At 31.2% G+C, this 20,421-nt stretch overlaps 1 long non-coding RNA gene across 1 annotated transcript; it reads right to left on the reverse strand.

Moving 5' to 3' along the window:
* Positions 1-417: 417 nt before the first annotated feature.
* LOC100818591 (uncharacterized) lies at positions 418-1,976 on the reverse strand. Its single transcript, XR_420204.4, has 4 exons — positions 1,911-1,976; positions 1,697-1,752; positions 639-680; positions 418-547 (listed from the first exon to the last, which is right to left on the reverse strand). It is a non-coding gene; the product is annotated as an uncharacterized lncRNA (long non-coding RNA).
* Between the last annotated feature and the right edge of the window lie 18,445 nt (positions 1,977-20,421).

Raw genomic sequence — 20,421 nt, forward strand, 5'->3', positions numbered from 1 at the left:
TTTTTTTTCATTTTTTATAGTTAAACATTTATTTGTTTTTTTATATATGTGTACATGTACGTGTACCATTTTGTGTATACACTTAAACCATATTTTCTACATTTATATGAGTGTATGTTTATACATTTTATACATATTTGATTTGATTCGATTCGATTCGTATATGATAGTATACTTTAAGTCGTATTTTATACATATTTTTATTGCACCAAATGGAAAACAGGGAAATCTATATTAAAATGTTCAAAGCAACACCATTATTATTGGGTTACAAATAATTTCAAATTCAAATGAAACTTTTCAGTTGATTGGTTGAGTAACAAATGTGAGATTGGATGTAACAGACACAAGTCTTATCCCATGAGCAAAATTATATATATATATATACATAAAAACTCTTGAGCATTAGAATTCACCTTTCAAATCCTGCACAATATTGGATGTATACAATCATGATAAAGAGCCCTTATTTCTTTCCACTTTTCTTGAGCCCAAAACCTCCAAAGCTTCCTTTATGTTGCGCCTTGGCTTTCAACTCCTTTAGCGCCTGCACAATACAAGCAACATGATTAAGTATAAATAAGGTCATTATTAGAAATGATGACTAGTATGTACTAACTTACAATACAATATCTGACCTTCTCCTCTTCCTTATTCTTCTGAATGTTAGCCATGTCAACCTACAAAATACCGACACAAATAAATTGCAAGGTCATAACCAGATTCAGAAGTTGTGTTTGTGTGTAAAACCAACAAGAATAAACCATATGTTGATCATGGTCAAAACCAAAATTTCACAATAAAACGAAGAAACAAATACTTAAGAAACCATTCTAAAACAAAAACAGGAAAGATAAAACAGGTTCTTGGAGTGCCTCTCCCCTTTGCTCTCAAGTCTCAATAACTTCTTCTCCACATCTATGAACCAAACACCCCCTTGTCTCTCAAGTATAATATTTATATCACACCCCTTCATTTTAATTGTTAATCAGACAACACATGTTACTATCAGTTGGACAGTTGTTAAAAGAACAACAATTCCTCTATGCTCCCCCTCTTACCCTTCTAACATGCATTGACCCACTTAACTGTGAGCTTACTATCATCAACATGATTACAATGCCAAAACAATTGAATCCTGTCACTTCAAACAGAAAGCAAAATGCATGAAAACAAGCATAAAACAATTGCAACGTGGAAACAATAGGTACTTCCTAGAGTGACCCAAGTTGGTTAGTTCTGTTTGCTTATGCAGAATGCAACATGGAAACAATAAAACAAATGGATAACGAGTTAGAAAATGAAAGCTCAAGTGAAAACCTAACTTGCAGTGCATACAAGGGATGAAGAGAGAGAGAGAGAGCAGTGTTACCAAAAACTAACATGGCAATTTATTTTTGATAAGTGCAAAATTAAAATTTTCTAATTCTTCAATAGACATCGCAACAGCCAGAATAGTAGCAATATAAATTAAATGAATTTGTATTCAACCTTTGGAAAGATTCATATTGAAAACAACCAATAATTCAACCAAGCCTAAAAATCTCAACCCTGTGTTATCTCTTCCTTGAACTTATTGCCAATTCTTAATCTGAAGCCCATCAAGTATGGAAATTCTAATCTTTGACCACGATAAATAAAATATTTTTTTAAAAAAAAAAACAAGATAACTCCAAAGGGAATTTCAATGAAATACCTCGTCGTAATCCTTCTTATCAGACTTGGGTTTCTTCAAAGGCTTAGCTTTTCCACCTAAAAGCCCAAAAGAGGGGGAAAAATAAGAAATCGATCATATAAATTGCAAACCAAAGAATCTTAGTCTTTATCAATAGATATGAATTTCAGGGTTCAAATCAATTAAATGATCAAAATCAGGAGTTTGAGGGATGGAGAAAGAAGAAAAACAATACCTTGCTTGGTCGACATGGTTGCGATGCGGAGCTAGGGTTTGGTCTGAACATAAAAACGACAGACACGTATATGTTGAAAATTACCTGGATGCTTCTATTTTGTGTTTTTCGACAATGTTTTGCTGCTTCAAAATCAAAATCTGGCGGCTTGAGTCTTCACGCTTGTTGTACTTCTCTTCATAACTTTCCTCTTGGTTATCTTGTATGTTCTGTTCATCTTAATGGTGTAATGTACTTGTGTTATCTATTAAAAAATTAATAGGCCTTACAATGGGAATTTCTTTTGGCTTCTTGTCAGACAAATATTGACGAACCTCGCAACATCAATTAACAAAGCAGAAAACCTATTAACAAAAAATAAGTCACAATTTTTCCCAACGAAAACTAATGAACACAACAAATAGACATTACCTGAATGGGAAAGAGCTTCGCAATCCCTTTCTTGGCTAGAGCATCTACGATTTGCGGAGCGATCCCGAGATTTGCGATCACTAGTCCTTCGTCACTGTCCGTGCCACTAACCTCCTCATAGTTAGAGTAGTCGCGCTCGACGGCGAACTGCGCCGCGCGGAACCGCCGACACCCAAAAATTCAACGGTCTGGGCTTCGTGTGAATGGTTTGGGATCCATCGCAGGAGACACCGTACCTATCGGTGGGGAACCTGCGAGGAAGCAGCTTGACGGAGGCGAGAGCGGTGAAGAAGCGGCGTGAGATTATGAAAGAGGATATTTTGAGAGAGTGTGTGTGTGTGAGAGAGAAGGATGAACGTCAAGCCCTTTCCAATTCTTTCTTCTGGCTTGTTCTGTGTGTCCAACTTAGCCCTGGGTGTGCACACGTGGTAATTAACCACTGGGAACAAAGGCGGTTTTATCTTAAGACCGTCGTTGTTGTTTTGTCTATAATTACCAAATTGCCACCCAAGTATATTCTAAGGCGGTTATTAACAACCGTCTTAGAATGTGTGTTGTAAAAAGAAATTTTAGATATCCTAATTACAAGTTTTTCACCGAGTCACATTCTAAGACGGTCCCAAATAACCGTCTTAGAATGTTTGTCATAAAAAGCTAAATTTCTAGTAGTGTTGAAAGAAGGAGCTCTTGTATTGAATTTAAAGAGAATGTTGTTGGTTATGTTGGATGTAACTTTTTCCCAAACACATTAAATTAATCTTGACTATTGCAATCTCTATTTGCAAACCTGAATTTTCTCTTTTCTTAAAGGGGATGAAAATACTAGACATTTTTAAAAAAAAAAAAAAACTTACTTGGCACTTTATAGAGAAGTCATTAGTCTTAAAAGCCAAAGCAATATATTAGGAAGGGTGAGCCTCTACTACAAATAAGGGGTTAGTGTTTCACAGGTCATAGGCCTATGGTTTGATCCAAAATCTATACAATATCAATTAGGATTTATCAGCTAATAAATGATAATTCATATTCGAAGTTGGGAGAAAATTGCAGCCAATTATAACTAATATCAACTGATATTTTTTTTCTAGTACAAATCAGTTGCAATGTCACATCATGTTCTTTATGGTCTCTATGTATTTGTAATTAAAATTCATTCTTATGCATCCAGTGTGTAACAATATTATCTAATTTCAGTGAAGTCTGATTTGTTGGATCAAGTGGCCTCGGATTAATTAAGAAGGGGGGTTGAATTAATTATTGATGAATCTTTACTAATTAAAAATTTAACCTTCTTAATGTTACTAAACTCAATTAGGCTTTTACTATAATGTTGAGAAAGTAAAGAACAAAAATAGAAACTTAATCAAAAGTAAAAGCGATAATTAAAGTGCACAGTGGAAATTAAAGAGTGTAGGGAAGAAGAAGACAAACACAAGAGTTTTATACTGGTTCGGAAACAACTCGTGCCTACATCCAATCCCCAAGCGACCTACGGTCCTTGAGATTTCTTTTCAACCTTGTAAAATTTTTTACAAGCAAAGATCCACAAGGGATGTACCCTTCCTTGTTCTCTTTGAACAACCTAGTGGATGTACCCTTCACTAGAACTGATCCACAACAGATGTACCCTCTCTTGTTCTCAGTTACAACAACCCAAGTAGATGTACCCTTTACTTGAACCACAAAGGATGTACCCTCTACTTGTACCACAAAGGATGTACCCTCCAATGTGTTAAGACAAAGTTCTCAGGTGGTTAGTCCTTTGAAACTTTGTGAAAGGGATACAAAAGATATTTCAGGCGGCTAGTCCTTTGAAATCTTTTGTATAAGGGAAAGGGAAGAATCAAAAGAATTCTCAGACTGTGTCGTTTTGAATTCTTTGACAAGGGAGAAGGGAGACACAAAAGAATTCAGGCGATTAGTCCTTTGTTCTTTTGGAAAAGGGAGAAGAGAGACACAAAAAGAATTCAGGCAGTTAGTCCTTGGCGAATTCTTTTTGGCAAAGGGAGAAGAGAAAAAAGATTAATAGCACAAGTTTTTGAACAAAGAACTTTTCTTGGAAGAGAAAGTGTTGATCAAAAACTTTTAGAAAGATGAAGAAAAGAAACCAGAAAGTTTTGATGAAAGAGATGAAAGATAGATTGAAAGAGATGATTGAGATGAATAATATAATGTTTCAAGCCAAGGTCACATATTTATAGTTTCTTGATGACTCAAGTCAAAACTTGTAACTCTTGGTAATTCCTTTAAAACTAATTACTTAAAAAGTTATGACTTTTGAAAGAATCTTCAGAAACAAGTCACTTGAAGAATTATGACTTTTGGAAATGAATTTTTCGAAAACAATCACTGGTAATGGATTACCATTAAGGTGTAATCGATTACACATCAACAGATGTGACTCTTCATTTTGAATTTTGAAAATCTTAACGTTTTAAAACACTGGCAATCGATTACATGTTTATGGTAATCGATTACAACTTTGTAAATTAGTTTGAAAAACAATGCTGGCTACTGGTAATCGATTACTACCTTCTGGTAATCGATTACCAGAGAGTAAAACTCTTTGGTAAAAGATTTTGTGAAAACTTCATGTGCTACTCAATGTTTTGAAAAAAAATTTAATACTTATCTTGATTGATTCTTCTCTTGAAACTTGAATTCATCTTTTCTTGAATCTTGAAATAAAATTTCTCTTGATTCTTGAATTGTTCTTGATTTAATCTTGAAATCATTCTTTGGGCTTTTTGTCATCATCTTTGTCATTATCAAAACTTCTTGAATCAACTTGATTCAACATCATGAAGCTTGCTTCTACATGATTGATATGGCATCCTACTCTGTACTCACTTTTTGCTTATGATATGGTAATTTGATGGATTAAGCTAATTATGCAAGATCATGTAGGGATGCAAATCAAGAGGTATTAAACTTTGTGGGGCACTTGCTGCAGCTGGAATGATTGTTGCATGAACCTCTAAATGTCTTCCTAATTATCAAAGAGAGAAGTATGTTGTAGTAACACTTGTGGATTGCCGCTCGCTTCTTGATCCAGTCCTTCCCAGTAACCATGCTGGTAAGCCATATTTTGTAGTCATTTTTGTTTGTTTTATTATGCTGCTGCTGCTACTTTGGCATCATGCCTAATTGGTTTACTTGATGCATGCTCTTCTTTTTTCAGGTTGTGTCCTTCGTGTAACAAAATTATATCATGGCATCAACCACAAGAAAATCAATTAGAAGAACTTGAGTGAGGGGGCGGGGGAGTAGCTTATTAGTATTGTTTCTTTATAGTTAACACACTTCTATAAATTTGATTAAATTTATATAAAATTATGCTATTTTTTTTGTTTGTCCAGCTTAATCTTGGAATTTATACTAAGGATAAGGAATCTGAGTTCTCAGTGTTAGTTGATCGTGCCACTGGTGGAGCCAGCATCAAAGATGGTGAGGTGGAATTGATGCTTCACAGGTATTCAAGCTTTCTTTTATTAATGCTAATTAATTATTATTTTATTGCAAACAAAGTATTAACACAACGTTTACTACTCAAGGCGTATTCTCCATGATGATAGTCGAGGAGTTGGGGAACCACTTGACGAACAAGTTTGCATGATCAACAATAATAATACATGCGAAGGACTAACAGTATGAAAATGTCATCAATTAAATTATACTTCTTTGTATCCTCTTTACTATTGACTGAGTGACAAATTTAGTTTGTTTCTATGAAAGATGTGGATTGAAACAATTCCATTTTACTAGCTTGGTAGAAAAACTAGAAAGTAGAAAATGATTGTGTTTTCTTTTCTTCTATCTATATATTGAATATCCATCTCTATTTTTTTTCCTTCTATGTAATATTAGGTCAGAGGAAATTATTATATCAGCATCCACAAGCTTGGAGTTGGTTCACGCTGGCGTCATACAACTGGTCAGGAAATTTATTCTCCATTCTTAGTGGCTTTTACACATGAGGTATGACTCAGCTGCATGTACTTACACTAGTTATGTCTGCTAAATTCGACTCCAAATTCCAACAAACTCCATGCAAAATAAGCAGCTCTTTTATTGAATGATGATATTAGGATGATTAATAATTTAAACATAATATTGCTCTATTTTTTATCAATTGTTTAAAAACTATTATATATGAATGAACAAAAATATTTGAATTAATAAATTAATATTTACTACTATATTTAAATTAATGTATTGGGCAATGATATTAGAATGATGTTAGGGCATGTTTGATAGGAGATAAAAAATTTATTTTTAAAAAATTATAGGTTGAACAATTTAATTTTTTATATTTGATATGTATTTTAAAAAAATAACATTCATAATAAAAGAGGTTTCTTAGAAATATTTTTTAATTAATTTTTTATGAAATTTTTTATTGACCTGTGCAGTAGTTAAGCAAGATCACCCTTTAGGAGGCATTTGTTTCAACATATATCTTTACAAGAATACTATGACAAGGAGTGTTATTTCTTTGTAAATTCAAAACATGTTTGGTTATGATTTAATCTCTTTGGTAATATTTTCCAAAATTATAATGGTTCAACGTTGCTATTGATGCCTTTTCTATGTTTCATGCAGCATCTATGCTTAACTGGAGTTTGATATCTTTGCTTGATTTGATGACATTTCTTTTCATTCTGTACACTGCTTGTAGAAAGGGTGAGAAGCTTGCTCTTATCCTTGTTTAACAGGCGTTGTTGCATTATAGGCTGAGGCACTTTTGATGTTTTCTTTTCCCATTTTGGGTTTTGTAATAAAGCCTTTGCAATTGGAAGGTGACCATTTTGTTTTGGTTGATGTGTTTCATAATAGCTTTAATTTAGTTTTTTATTCAGTCTTTTAAATAACAATTTTAAATTATATATCATTCTTAAAAATAAGAGAATTCTTTAATGTATTATTCTTCACATAATTATATGTTTTCTTCATTTTACGAGACACATCTTTTAACTTGTTACATTAAATCAGATTAATACTTTTTTATTAATTAAATATTCAATCAAATCATATATTTACTTATTTTTTAATTAAATTAAACTGAACCAGAAATTTTCAATTTTTTATTTGAACAATTAGACTAATTATATGATAATAATTAAAGTTTTATTTACAAAAAAATATATTTTTTTATATTTAAAATTATATTTTTATACTTAAAATTAATAAACATATATCAATTAAATTTATTTTTAATGTTAAACTTTTATACTATAGGCTACTTCAGCTATGATACTCATAAGTGCATGCCATTGATAAATCTCTAATTTTTTTCTAAATCATAACTGTGGAGAAGGCCAAAAGAAGTGACATCCCAAGTATTGACAAGAAGAAGTAAGATATTGCCTATATCCTCCTTCTAATGTGGAAAATACCATATTAATTAAGCAAATGCTAACCAGTGCCATAAGGAATCAATTTCCTTAGGGTATTGGTTAGTGAGACCCTATTTATTATTTCCATTCCAATGTATGCAATTCAAAATTAAGCTTACACAAATGAATAAATTTTTATTATTATTGTATTAATAAATGTGTATATCATGTCCAGTTGAAATTGTTTCATATTCCATTTGGTTGTATTAGAATTCATGCAGAATATATTTTTCAAGCAATACATATTCAAATATTTAATTACTTTCCTATGTTTGTTTAACTATTCTAAAGCACGGCATAAATGTGATACATAGTCATAAGATCCTATGGCTAGATTGATCAAAATCACCTTTTGTATAGTCACTTTGTATGGATTATATGTTGTACTGAATTGATCAAAATGATTTACAAATTTGGCATGATTGACTATTTGCAATGCTGGAATAGTTAAGAGAATTGCTGATTTCAGCAGCTTCAATTAGTAAAAGGACCTGAATTTTATCTTTGCGTAAACAACATTTTGAATTGGTTTTTTGTTTCTGAAAGCTTGGTTAAAATGTCTTTTATTTGCTATTCTTAGTTAATAAATCCTAGATTTTAAGGTGTGATAAATACATCATTGCCAATTGTCTTATGCCAGTTGATATATTATATAGTTGGCAACCGTATATACTGTCTTATGCTATGAAACTAAATGACTTGATTATTTAATTTATCACCAAAATTGCCTAGCTGTTGTTGATGGACTTGGTCAGTGGTCACTTGGAAGGTATCAAATTTGGAAATCTATAAAATTGCAGCATTAGTATGCCTTCCTTTTTGCCCCTTTTGTGTCTCTCATACAAATTTGATGTATAGAATGTTAGCTTATTACTATGTGCAATGGTCCAATCTAATCACCTAATGCCATTTCTTGAAACAAGGGTCTTCTGTATACAATGTTATACCACATGCAATTTAGTATTTTGTAATTTTCTGATCACTAAATCATAGCCTATTTTGTAGGTGGCTTGGGAATAACAGTGTATCAGGGCAGATTCCTGACATCATGATGGTTTACCTTTTAGCATATGGTTCATCACATGTAGGACACTGTAAGTTTTTAATATTTGGCTATAGTTAGTCTACCATATTTTGCAAAATTTCTTGTTATCCTAAAACTCATGGCAATAATTTTATCTCTTATATTTCACAGACCAAGCTGATGTTAGTTTTAATCACACTTCAACCAGCCACTAATGCAGTTTTAAGCGCTTAATTAGAATTTAAACTTAATTACAAGGTATGATCACACAAATATAAATGTAATCCTTGTTGTGAAATCACCCAAAATTTGATCTAAATTTATATTTGGGAACTCGGTTTTGCAGGCTTTGCCTTATTTCTTGTCCTCCTGAGATGAAGAATGGTGGCATCAATCCAAACCAAAAATCATATTCAAATTGGGGTGTATATAATAAGTGTTTATTGCTAAAATTTACTATTTTCATTTTTGAAATTTGACCTGTAGTGTTTATAAAATAAGTGTCATATGAGACATTAGGTTTAATTATATTTGAATATTGTTATTGTCGTTCATGAACAAAAAAGCAAAAAATTAAAAAAAAAAATACTAAATCTACATCGGTTATTCCAAAAACCGATGTAGTATCCTGACAATTCTACATCGGTTACAATCACAATCGATGTAGAATTCTTTATCAAGGGGTATCCTTCTACGACGTTTGTCGCCAAAACTCGATGTAGTATCATGGTCATTCTACATCGGTTATCAGAACAACCAATGTAGAAATGTGGAATCGAAGACGCGTTTAAAGATCAACCCGTTGTAGAATAAAGAGAATCTACATCGGTCCTCTTAATAACCGATGTAGAAAGGTCAGGATGCTACATGGGGTTTGGGCTGAAACTCGTCTTTGAACACTACCCATTCTAAGATGGTCCATTAATCGTCGTAGTAGGACGACGTACTTTCTACATCACCGGCTATGATAACGCGTCAAAACTGACGTAGAAAGACTTGTAGGATCGATGTAGAAAGCCTACTTTATAGTAGTGATAGGACACTGAGTTAGACATATTTCTCTTGGTTAATGTGGTTAAATAAACACTAGTGCTCGAATTGAGCCAAGTGTTAACCAAGTTAAAATTCCACGTTCCATTTACAATATCCTCCGAGCAAATATTTACATCTCCAAAATGAAAAAAAGGTACAGAATGGCAAAGGGAATAAGTTTTTGACCAATTAGCATTCCAAGTAGAAGTCTTAAACATCACCAAAAGGGAATTTGAATCACTCAATAAGTTTGTCTGTGGCTTTAAAAATTCATTTCCACACATAATAAGAAGAATTTGGATTCCTTGGAGCACTCAACATATTTTGCTATGCAAATACTTGTGAGATAACACATCCAAAAGGTGTCCTTATTGGTTGCTAGACTCCAAACAAATTTCCCTACAAAGAAATATTAGTATGATGAGCACTTCGAACACCCAAACCATTATTTTTCTTAAGAGAGCAAACCATCCTCAAGTTGACCAAGTTCCACCCATGTTTATCTCCTAAGAATGACCATAGGAAATTCATAATGATCTTAGCATCTCATTACAAACATTCTTTGGGAGTAAGAAAAGTTCCATCGAGTATGTAGAGAGAAATGGTAACACATTTGATCAAGTAGAGTCTTCCTGCCTTGTTTAGCATATTCCCCTTCCAAATAGATAATCTCCCATGAACCTTCTCCAAAATAAAGTTGTATATATGATTTCTTGGTTACTCCTCCCTTCAACAAAGGAAACCCAAGGTAAATACCAAGATTTGACACCTCCTTAAACAAACCAATGGACTAAACCAACTTTTGACATTCCTTCTAACTCCATTAGACCACATAAACTTTGAGTTTTGGAAGTTCATCTTCAACCCAGATTCCAAGCATAAGGTCTCAAGCATATTAGAGATTATACGAATCTAAGAATCCTTAGCCTTGCAAAAAAGAAGCATGTCATCGGCAAAGAAAAGGTGGGATATAACAGGACCACCTTTAATTTGGAGATTTAAGCAGGTCTCTAATCTCATCATCCATTAACTTCTAAATATACATATACACATTTTCTCCATATACATGAAAAAAAAAGATAAGGAGAGAGAAGGTCTTCTTATCTAAGGACTCGAGTGGGATTGAAACTCTCCATCTAAGAACCATTCCAAATGAGAGATAGAGTTTTTGCTTTAATACCCCACATAACGAATGTAATATTGATTTAGGGGAAACCAAAGTCCTTCAAGACACCTTCAAGAAAATCCCAAATTACTTTGTCAGAAACTTTTTTAAAGTCAATTTTAAAGGCAACAAAACCCTTCTTTACTTTGGACCTATGCATGTAGTGGACAAACTCCTAAGCTTAGATATTGTTAGCCACGCTTCTCCTAGAACAAAACTTCCTTGAAGCAAGCATATAATCTTATTAAGGAAAGGACGAAGTCTATTAATGAGAACCTTTATTGGGAACATTACAAAGACATATTGGTCTAAAGTCCTTGAAATATTTAGGGTGATCAATTTAGAAATAAGAACAATGAGGGCTTCCACCAACTTTCTTTCACATAAACCATTAATGAAAGCATCACGAATCATATGTCACACGTCATCTTGAACAATCTCCCGTATCATTTGAAGAAGTAAGGTTGAAAACCATCCAACTAGGACCTTACTAAAACTTCATACTCATCAAGGAATTTTAACCCTTATCCTTAGTAACCATAGAAGTTAGAGAAAATTTGGCAACCTTACTCAAAGTAGGATGATGATTTCGTTGGAACTTTAGGGGATCCTTACAAAATACCAATAACCACCAAGAACACATTATGTTAGATTATCAAGAATAGTGTTAGAAATACTTAGATCCATAATGATTGGTGAAGCATATGGGGAAAGGAGAAAACTGTGCTTCATGAAATAGAGCCCCGAAACGTTGTGCTTCATGGTCATAATGCACATTCGATTGGCACAGTCTCATTTCTCAATTTTTACCTCATTATAGGTTTCTGAAGTGGAAATGGATCATTTCGTTTTCTATGCCAAATCAAAATCCATACAGCCAATAACAAATTTTACTGCTTCTTTCCAAATCTTGAAATTTGTCTCATTCGGTATTGAGAGACAATTCACTTGAGTAGATAAACCATCACAAGATACCTAACACAAAATTAGTTCTTAGTCTTTGGACAAATAAATTAATTTGTAATTGGTACTCTCAATGCAACGATCAAATGTTGACCATAAATTCTGTCAAATAATAGTCTTTCTTTGGTCAAATCGCATATTCCTTTGGGCCAAATACAATTCACATAAATAATTTCATAATGATATCTATGTAATTTTAATCAAATTAATTTTCACATTACTTTGACAATATATTAGACACACAAATAAATGGGAAAGATTTGTTATTGTTAAATTTACACCTAAACTAATAACAATAATTATATAAAAATAATCACATCGGTAAATAACACTATCACAAATTCATAAAAAGAATTTAAAAAATATAAATCATGTATTAATTCCTAAAACAAATATTTTCGGATAATAAAAAAATGGAAAGATAATAATATAATTCAAAAAATAAATTGCCTTATTTCCTTAATCCTTATCCTTCTTATTAAGGTGTTCAACCTGCCGGAAGACCTGCTCACCAGTTAACGGTATCCGCACAGTTTCGTGCTCTTGACTTCCATTAAAAGCTTTTTTCAATCTTCTGTAAGGGTGATGAGCTTTTAGAAAACGGCGATGTCTAGTGTACACTGTTTTTCTACCATGTTTCAGTTGTATGTAGCTTGTGTCTTCTTCACAGATGGGGCATGCATGATGACCCTTAACACTGTAACCGCTGAGATTCTCATATGCTGGAAAGTCATTAATGGTACAAAAAACCATTGCACGCATTTGAAAAGTCTCCTTGCGAAACCCATCAAACACTAAAACCCCCTCATCCCACAACTTTCTCAGGTCTTCAATCAACGGACTTAGATAAACATCAATGTCATTTCCTGGTTGTCTTGGGCCTGATATCATCATCGACAACATCATGTATTTTTGCTTCATGCACAACCAAGGCGGAAAATTGTAAATTACTAGTAGAACTGGCCATGAACTGTGTTGAGTGCTTAAATTGCCATATGGATTCATTTCATCACTGGCTAGTCCAAGTCTAAGATTTCTTGCCTCTTTGCCGAAATCCGGATACAAACTATCAATCTTCTTCCACTGGGAGTAATCAGCTGGATGACGGACCATTCCATCAGATTTTCTCCCATTTGCATGTCAGGTAAGATCTTTTGCGTCGTCCTCATTAGCAAATAAACGCTTAAACCTTAGAATGATGGGAAAATACCACAACACCTTTGCTGGAGGGCTCTTCTTTGAGTTTTCATCAGAATTGCAGTCCTCATCATCCTTCACCTTGTACCGTGATGCCCCACACCTAGGGCATTTCGACATTTCTTCAAATTCATGTCTGTACAGTATGCAATCATTAGGGCAAGCATGAATCTTCTGATACTCCATACCCATCGGACACAATATCTTCTTGGCCTGATAGTAGCTTTTAGGTAATGTGTTATCCTGTGGAAGCAGATCGTGTACTATTTGAAGCAATGAAGTAAAGCTTTTGTCACTCCATCCATATTTGGCCTTGACATTAACTAGACTTAACACCGCCGACAATAGCGTCAAGGAATTGTTGCACCCCGGATACAAAGGCTTCTTTGAGTCACTCTACAATCTTTCATACACAAGGGCATGTGCTTGCTGGAAAGACTCTTGTCCAAGGTCACGAATCATATCCTCCAAGCGATCTCTCATTTCTAGTTCAAACGGTTCGGATTGCTGCCCATGCTGCATGTCTGTCATTTCACCATGCCATATCCACGTCGTATAATTTCTCTTAATTCCATCACACAACAGATGCTCTTGTATGTCATCCAGTATTTGTCGTCTTCCATTCAAATAATTGATGCAAGGACAATAATATTTTCCATCTTCATCCGGTTGACCTCTTTCTGAAGCAAATTGTAAGAATTGCTCGACGCCTTCCTCATATTCTGGGCTGATGCGACTTTCATTCATCCAACTTCGATCCATCTAAGTAATAACTCGGTCATACTCTCAAAGTTATTCGATGCATGAAAATCTCACTTTTTTATTATAGGTGTGGCCCTATCCCATTCAGGAATATCGTCTTTTATGGTAGCTTCATATATCAGGGTTAATTCTATTTTGTTAAATTTGACAAAATTTTGGCAGCATTTTGGATTGGTCTCCAAGTACACGACATGAAATCGGTGAAATTAATTTTCCGATAATCAAGTATGCACTTAGAGAACAACTAGAAATGCATTACCGAAATTTCATCAAATTAAACAAAATAATTTTAACCTTAACACATGAATCTACCATAAAAATATCAGTAATTTATTTAATATTTAAATTTTTCTAAATTAAATTATTATTTATTTATATGTTTTCATGTAAGATTTTATAAAAAAAATATCAAAATTTCTTTTTGAATAAATCATTAGTTAAAATTACCCCATACCCTTTTTTATCATTAGTTAAAATTACCCCACTGAACGAATAAAATGGTATTGATAAAATGTAAAAATTAAATGTAGTTTGAACAGAGGAAGGGAGAAATGTTAGCCACATTCTCCCATACCCTTTTTTATAATTAGTTAAAATTTATAATTTTAGTAGGTCTCACTTTTAAAGAAAGAGACAAGTGAGACTCATAAAAAATTTATTGAAAGAAAAAGAAAAAATCATTAAATGATGAAAAATAAGTCATAAAAAATTGGTGATTTTTAATGAATTTGTTAAAATTTTATATTGTCATTTAATTATAAAATTTCGTGTATGTGTATGAAAAGTTGGCTGACTTTAACCATTATTTGCAACGTATCCTTGAGTCAACTTTATGCAGAATTTTCATCACAACTAATCAATTTTTAGATAGTAATTTGGATCAACATTTACAAAATTAATTTTAAATGGAATTGGTTTTGCATATTTGATTTTGATTTTGGGTGATATAATTCATGTTTAGAGATATTTATTTTTAACACAAGTTAATAATAAAATTCAATATATATTTTTTATCTAACATGTGATAGTCTCAATGTTTATCATAACATCATTATGTCAAACAAATAAAGTTGACGGCAAAATCTAAAGATAATAAAGAAAAGTTTGAAGACTTTGACAAGCCAAATATTTGTTCAAATATTAAAATTAAAATTTTTAAAAAAAAGAGACTGAAAATAATTAATCGGAAATATTTTTTCTTTGTTTCTTCTTTCCTAAATGAGTATTAAAATATATTTAATTGAGTATTAAAATAACTTTTGACAAAAAAAATTCATCACTATTTAAATATAATTATTTTTCTTTGTTTCTTCTTTCCTAAATAATTTTTTTATTAAATTTATTAACAAAAAATTCACATAATTAACAAATGAGGTTAAAAATAATAAAAAATGACAAATGTAATAAAAATAAATTACATGTGGATTACAATTAACTCTAAATTTAAAGACGTAAAACATAATTTTCGTGTCATTAAAATATTTTTATTTTTGTTCTGAAAAATTTGTTTAAAAATAATGAAAATATCATTTTTTTAAAATCCTACAAATATATGAGATAACTATAATTATTTAAATTAAAATATTGTAACATATATTTTCAATAAATCAAATTAATATATACAAATATTTTAATTTACTTTAAATTTAAAGATAATACGATAATATAAATATAGTAGGATTTCATAGAATTTTTAAACAATATTCTCCATTTACCTTTTTAAGAAGAAAAAAACTAATTTTTTATTTTTATAATAATTAAATAAAAATATATTAATAAAAGATTTTAATTTTTTTATGATATAATTGTTTTTACCAACATTCTATAAAAATTCTATAAAAGTTAAACTCTATTATTAAAAACATTTTTTTTTATATTTTCAAATTAACTAATATCAAATAATTTATATAAATGTGTGTTATATTTAAATGATAATCATGAAATAATAAAATTAAAATTACGAAATCCATTTTAAAAATTTAATTTAATTTTTAAATGCTTACCTTTTGAATTTATTATTTTTTTATTAATTATTTTATTTTTTAATTAAAATATAATTAATAACGCAATATATGATTTTTTAAAAAATATATAAATAATTAAAAAAATGTTTATATTAACATTGGTTTTTCAAAAAATCGATGTTAACATATCATACGTTAACATCGGTTTTTGAAAATCCGATGTTAACGTGTATGCATTATGATCGGTTTTTTGGAAAACCGATGTTAACATATCATACGTTAACATCGGTTTTCCAAAAACCGATGTTAACATCATCAGTTAACATCGGTTTTTCAAAAAACGATGTTAACGTATATGCATTAACATCGGTTTTTTGAAAAACCGATGTTAAGAAGGATACTTTATTTACAAATATGTCACCGCAATAACTTAACATCGGTTTTGTCCAAAACCGATATTAATAAGCCGATGTTAAAATTTCTTTTTGTAGTAGTGACTAAAACTGTTACATAATAGTTTAAAAATTCCAATATTCTCAAATAGTTAAATGAGTGGTGCAACTCAAATTTCAACTAAATCTAAAATAGTTTCAAACAATTAAAAAAATAAAATAAATATTCTACAACAAGCTTTGCTGCAATAGATTTGAACCACAAACATATAAATTATATAATAATAACAATAATACTAATTTAATACAACTAATGGGTCCACAGGTCCAGATATTAAAATCTGTGACCCAACTTAAAAATCAGGGTTATTCTTCCTATACCCAACAAATTTCTTCTACACCCATCATATTTAAAAAAAATCAACTTTACCCTTTTTTCACTACAAAAAAAGTAGATTCGGTCGCTAAATCCCTTAATTCGGTCGCTAAAACTCTTAGCCACCGAAATAGAGACCTAATCATGTACGTCGCAAAAATCCTAGTCGCTAAACCCTCAGCGACCAAATTTTTATTCGGATGCTATTTCGCCACCGAACTACTGAGTCACAAGCACACAAAATTCGATCACCAGATATTTGGTTGCTATTTTCTCATAGACCAAATCAGCAACCGAAGTTTGGGGTAACTAATTCGATCGCTAACAAGTAATTGAATTTTAAATATAAAATAAATTAAAATAAGATGCAGTTACTAATTCGGTCGCTAATAAAAAATTAAATTTTAATTGTAAAATAAATTAAAATAAAGGTCGGTCACTAATTCGATGGCTACTAAATAATAAAGTTTTAAAAATAATAATAATTTTGGATGCTAATTCGGTCGCTAATTTTACATTCTAAAATGTATTTTAAGTGTTTTTGTCTAATTTAATAATTAATTTTTAAATTTAAAATAAATTAAAAAACAACTTGATTGTTCAAAGAAAATATGCCATTATTTTTATTTTTTCATTTATTAGATTTTAACTTCTTTAATAATTACCGATTATTAATATAATTTTTAATTAAACTATATAATCAAACGTATATATAAAAGTGAACATTCATAATCTATAAATACATCTAATAACAAAGTTCTAATTAAATGTTAATAAAGTGCAAATTCAAAGTTTAATAAAATGCAATGTGAAAGTTTAATATAATTTAAATTCATAACTAACATGACATAATCAAACTAAAACAATAGTCAAGAGTCAATGATGAACTTGAACATTGTCAACATGGTGTTGGGTTCCATCCACATCTCCTAACTTTGTTGATCATGATTCTCTATCAGTCACAACATTTTTTTCCTCAAGTGTCATTTCCTTATCTGTCTTTGCCAAAAGCTCAACATTTAATTTAGTAATTGTCTCACGCATTTCTTCTATTTGGTCTTCCATAGAAGCAATAGAAATAGATGGAGTTGATAATGAGCAACAAAACCTTTGGTTCAAAAACCTAACCTGTAACCCTTGTCATTTGGACCTCTACCAACATTTAAATATTGATATTCTAGACCAAAAATTTCACTTGAATAATGCTATTCTAGCACATCATATCAAAGCAGCAGAAGTAATTCAAAATTTAAATTCAGCAATGGAGAACATTTCCAGAATCCAAATCAGGTTTAAAAACATGATATTATTATTTTTGTTGCCAAAAATAATATGCAAAGTTGACCAAGTCATATAAATACGAAACCCACATCTCCAAATCAACTAATCAATATTTCTAATCATCTATAATGTGTACAGTGCAAGGAACAAGAAACATCCCAGGTATTCTTATGCAATTAAGTTGGAGATAGCTCAACAAAGTCTGGCCACAGTTCCAGCTCACATAAGAATGGAAAATGAGTAAATTTAAACCAATAAAAGTTAAGTTAAAAGAACCAGAAACAAGAATAATTTACTTTGACATTCTACAGTCATGTGATTCATGAAGATACACTACACACATGCCAAAAATTTACATCACAATCATGGTTTTAAATTGCGGTTGCAGTGAGCAAAAAACCTTTTTTATATTGCAGGCAATTGCGGTCATGGTGCAGTTCCGGAGAGTCAAAATACCTTGACATTGTAGTTGCGGACTGCTATCTAAAACCATGATCACAATGTATAATGTTTCAACATTAGGAAATAGTCCACCATGCAGCAGAGAAGAATTTAAAATAACAATAATATCCATCGGTGATGACATTACATTGGCAACCACGTTCTAACTCAATAACCCTTATCCAGCTGCAAGTTATGGAGGATTTGATGACAGCACTAGGCACAATGACGCAGAGTCACTTGGCATCAAGTTTCATAACCTTCTCAGTACCCTTTTCCAATTTCCCAACAGATACCACAAAAATCCCATTTAAAAGTTCCCTTTGAAATAACTATAAGTTGTAACTCATACTATTTGAATTCATTCAAAAATCACGTTTCAACTCGTTTAAATGAAAAACAAAACGACATCCGATTATTAGAATTGATGTGTATTTTCAATGAATGGTTTATTTAATTAATAATCAAATGAAAAAAGAGGAAAGGAAATAGAAGAATACGAGGCACTTGGCAGCGAGGTAGCGGAATTGGAGGTCGGTGAGGACGATTTTGGAGGCATTGAGGAGGTGGAAGGCATGGCGGTAGTGGCAGCCGAGGAAGAGGGCCTGGGCCTGCATGTAGATGTCGGCGGGGTCGGCGGTCAAGGCAGCCACTTTGTCGGCGGAGGAGTAGAGGTGCTTGCTCACGCAGTCCCACACCACTTCTGTAGGCATGTTTGAAATGCAGCCTTGCGAAATGATTCGGGAAACAATATTCATTTAATATGAAACATTTGAAAGAGGTTATTTGAGCTTGTAACTGTAACTTAATAATAGTCTTCCTACATGCTTCTTCTTCTACTTTTTTTTGTGAATAATTAATATTCTTTTATGTATGTTTTTATTTAAAAAATGCTTAATTAAGTTTACACAAGAACTTGTACGGCATGCAAGTTGCAATTGGTGTATCACTCATTGTGATAGCACAAAGCCATCGGATAGCTGAATGTGAGGGAATCAAGTCAAGCTAGTTATTTTTTTATATGTGCATCAAAGTGGCCAGTGAAGTAATGAGTGTGTAGATCAATTCACATAAGGTTATTCTTATTTAACAGGAGATCTTGAGTTCTGAGTTTTGGTTATATAATTAAGTTAAATATTTGAAAATAAAGTTTTGTTGTATATAATAATGTCATTTCATTCAAATAGATTGTCTCCAAGAAGAAAAAAAATTAAGAACTTAATTGAATTTTTTTTAAATTTAATAACCAAATTAAATCACTTAGACTAATTTGAGGATTAAATTATTTATTAAATATTTTAAATATTAAGAATTTTTTAATCAACAAATGTTATTTTTTTAATGAAAAAATTTAAACTTATGATCTTTATTTTTTATGATGAAGTCAATCTTATATTCTTTCAAATATTAAAAATTATTTGTTCTGTTGTTTTTTACGGACATGTTCCTTAAACCTATGATCTTTATTTTTCACTTAGAGTACTCTCTCTCTCTTTTTTAGACCACCGCAGCTGAAATGTAGTTTTTCATGATCATGTAGTGAAGAAACATATAGCATAAGTACATTTCCATTGGAATCAGTTTCATATGCTAATCCATATTGCAAACGGTCTCCTAATAGGAAAAAAAAGTTAGTCGAAATGTTCATTTTATCCTATCAATTCTAAGATTAAGAATGAAACATTTTAGTAAAAATATATTAAAATTCAAGGTAATTGCAAATGTACTTAAATAGTATTTTTTACATATATTAAGATTAAGATATTCTTATTATTTTTTAGAATAGTATTTTTTATTTATATTTAACTTTATTTAATCAAGTGGTTAATTTTTTTAAAGAATTAAATTATATTAAAAATAAATGTACTTAAATAAATATCACTATTGCATCACTAGCAAAAACAAAAATAAAACTGTTGTAGCCTTTAACCTTATTTCATTTCATACAACCAAGTGCATCTTTGGTTCAACAAATTAGAAATTATTTTAACTATCTCAAGCTAAATTTTGTTTTATCTTTATTTTCATTTCTAAGGGTGCGTCCCTGAGTCCAAAAATTAGTATAAATACTTCAATTCATAATTAATAATTTTAAATCTTGAGAGGA

This window comes from Glycine max, chromosome 20 (assembly GCF_000004515.6).
Source record: "Glycine max cultivar Williams 82 chromosome 20, Glycine_max_v4.0, whole genome shotgun sequence".
NCBI lineage: Eukaryota > Viridiplantae > Streptophyta > Magnoliopsida > Fabales > Fabaceae > Glycine > Glycine max.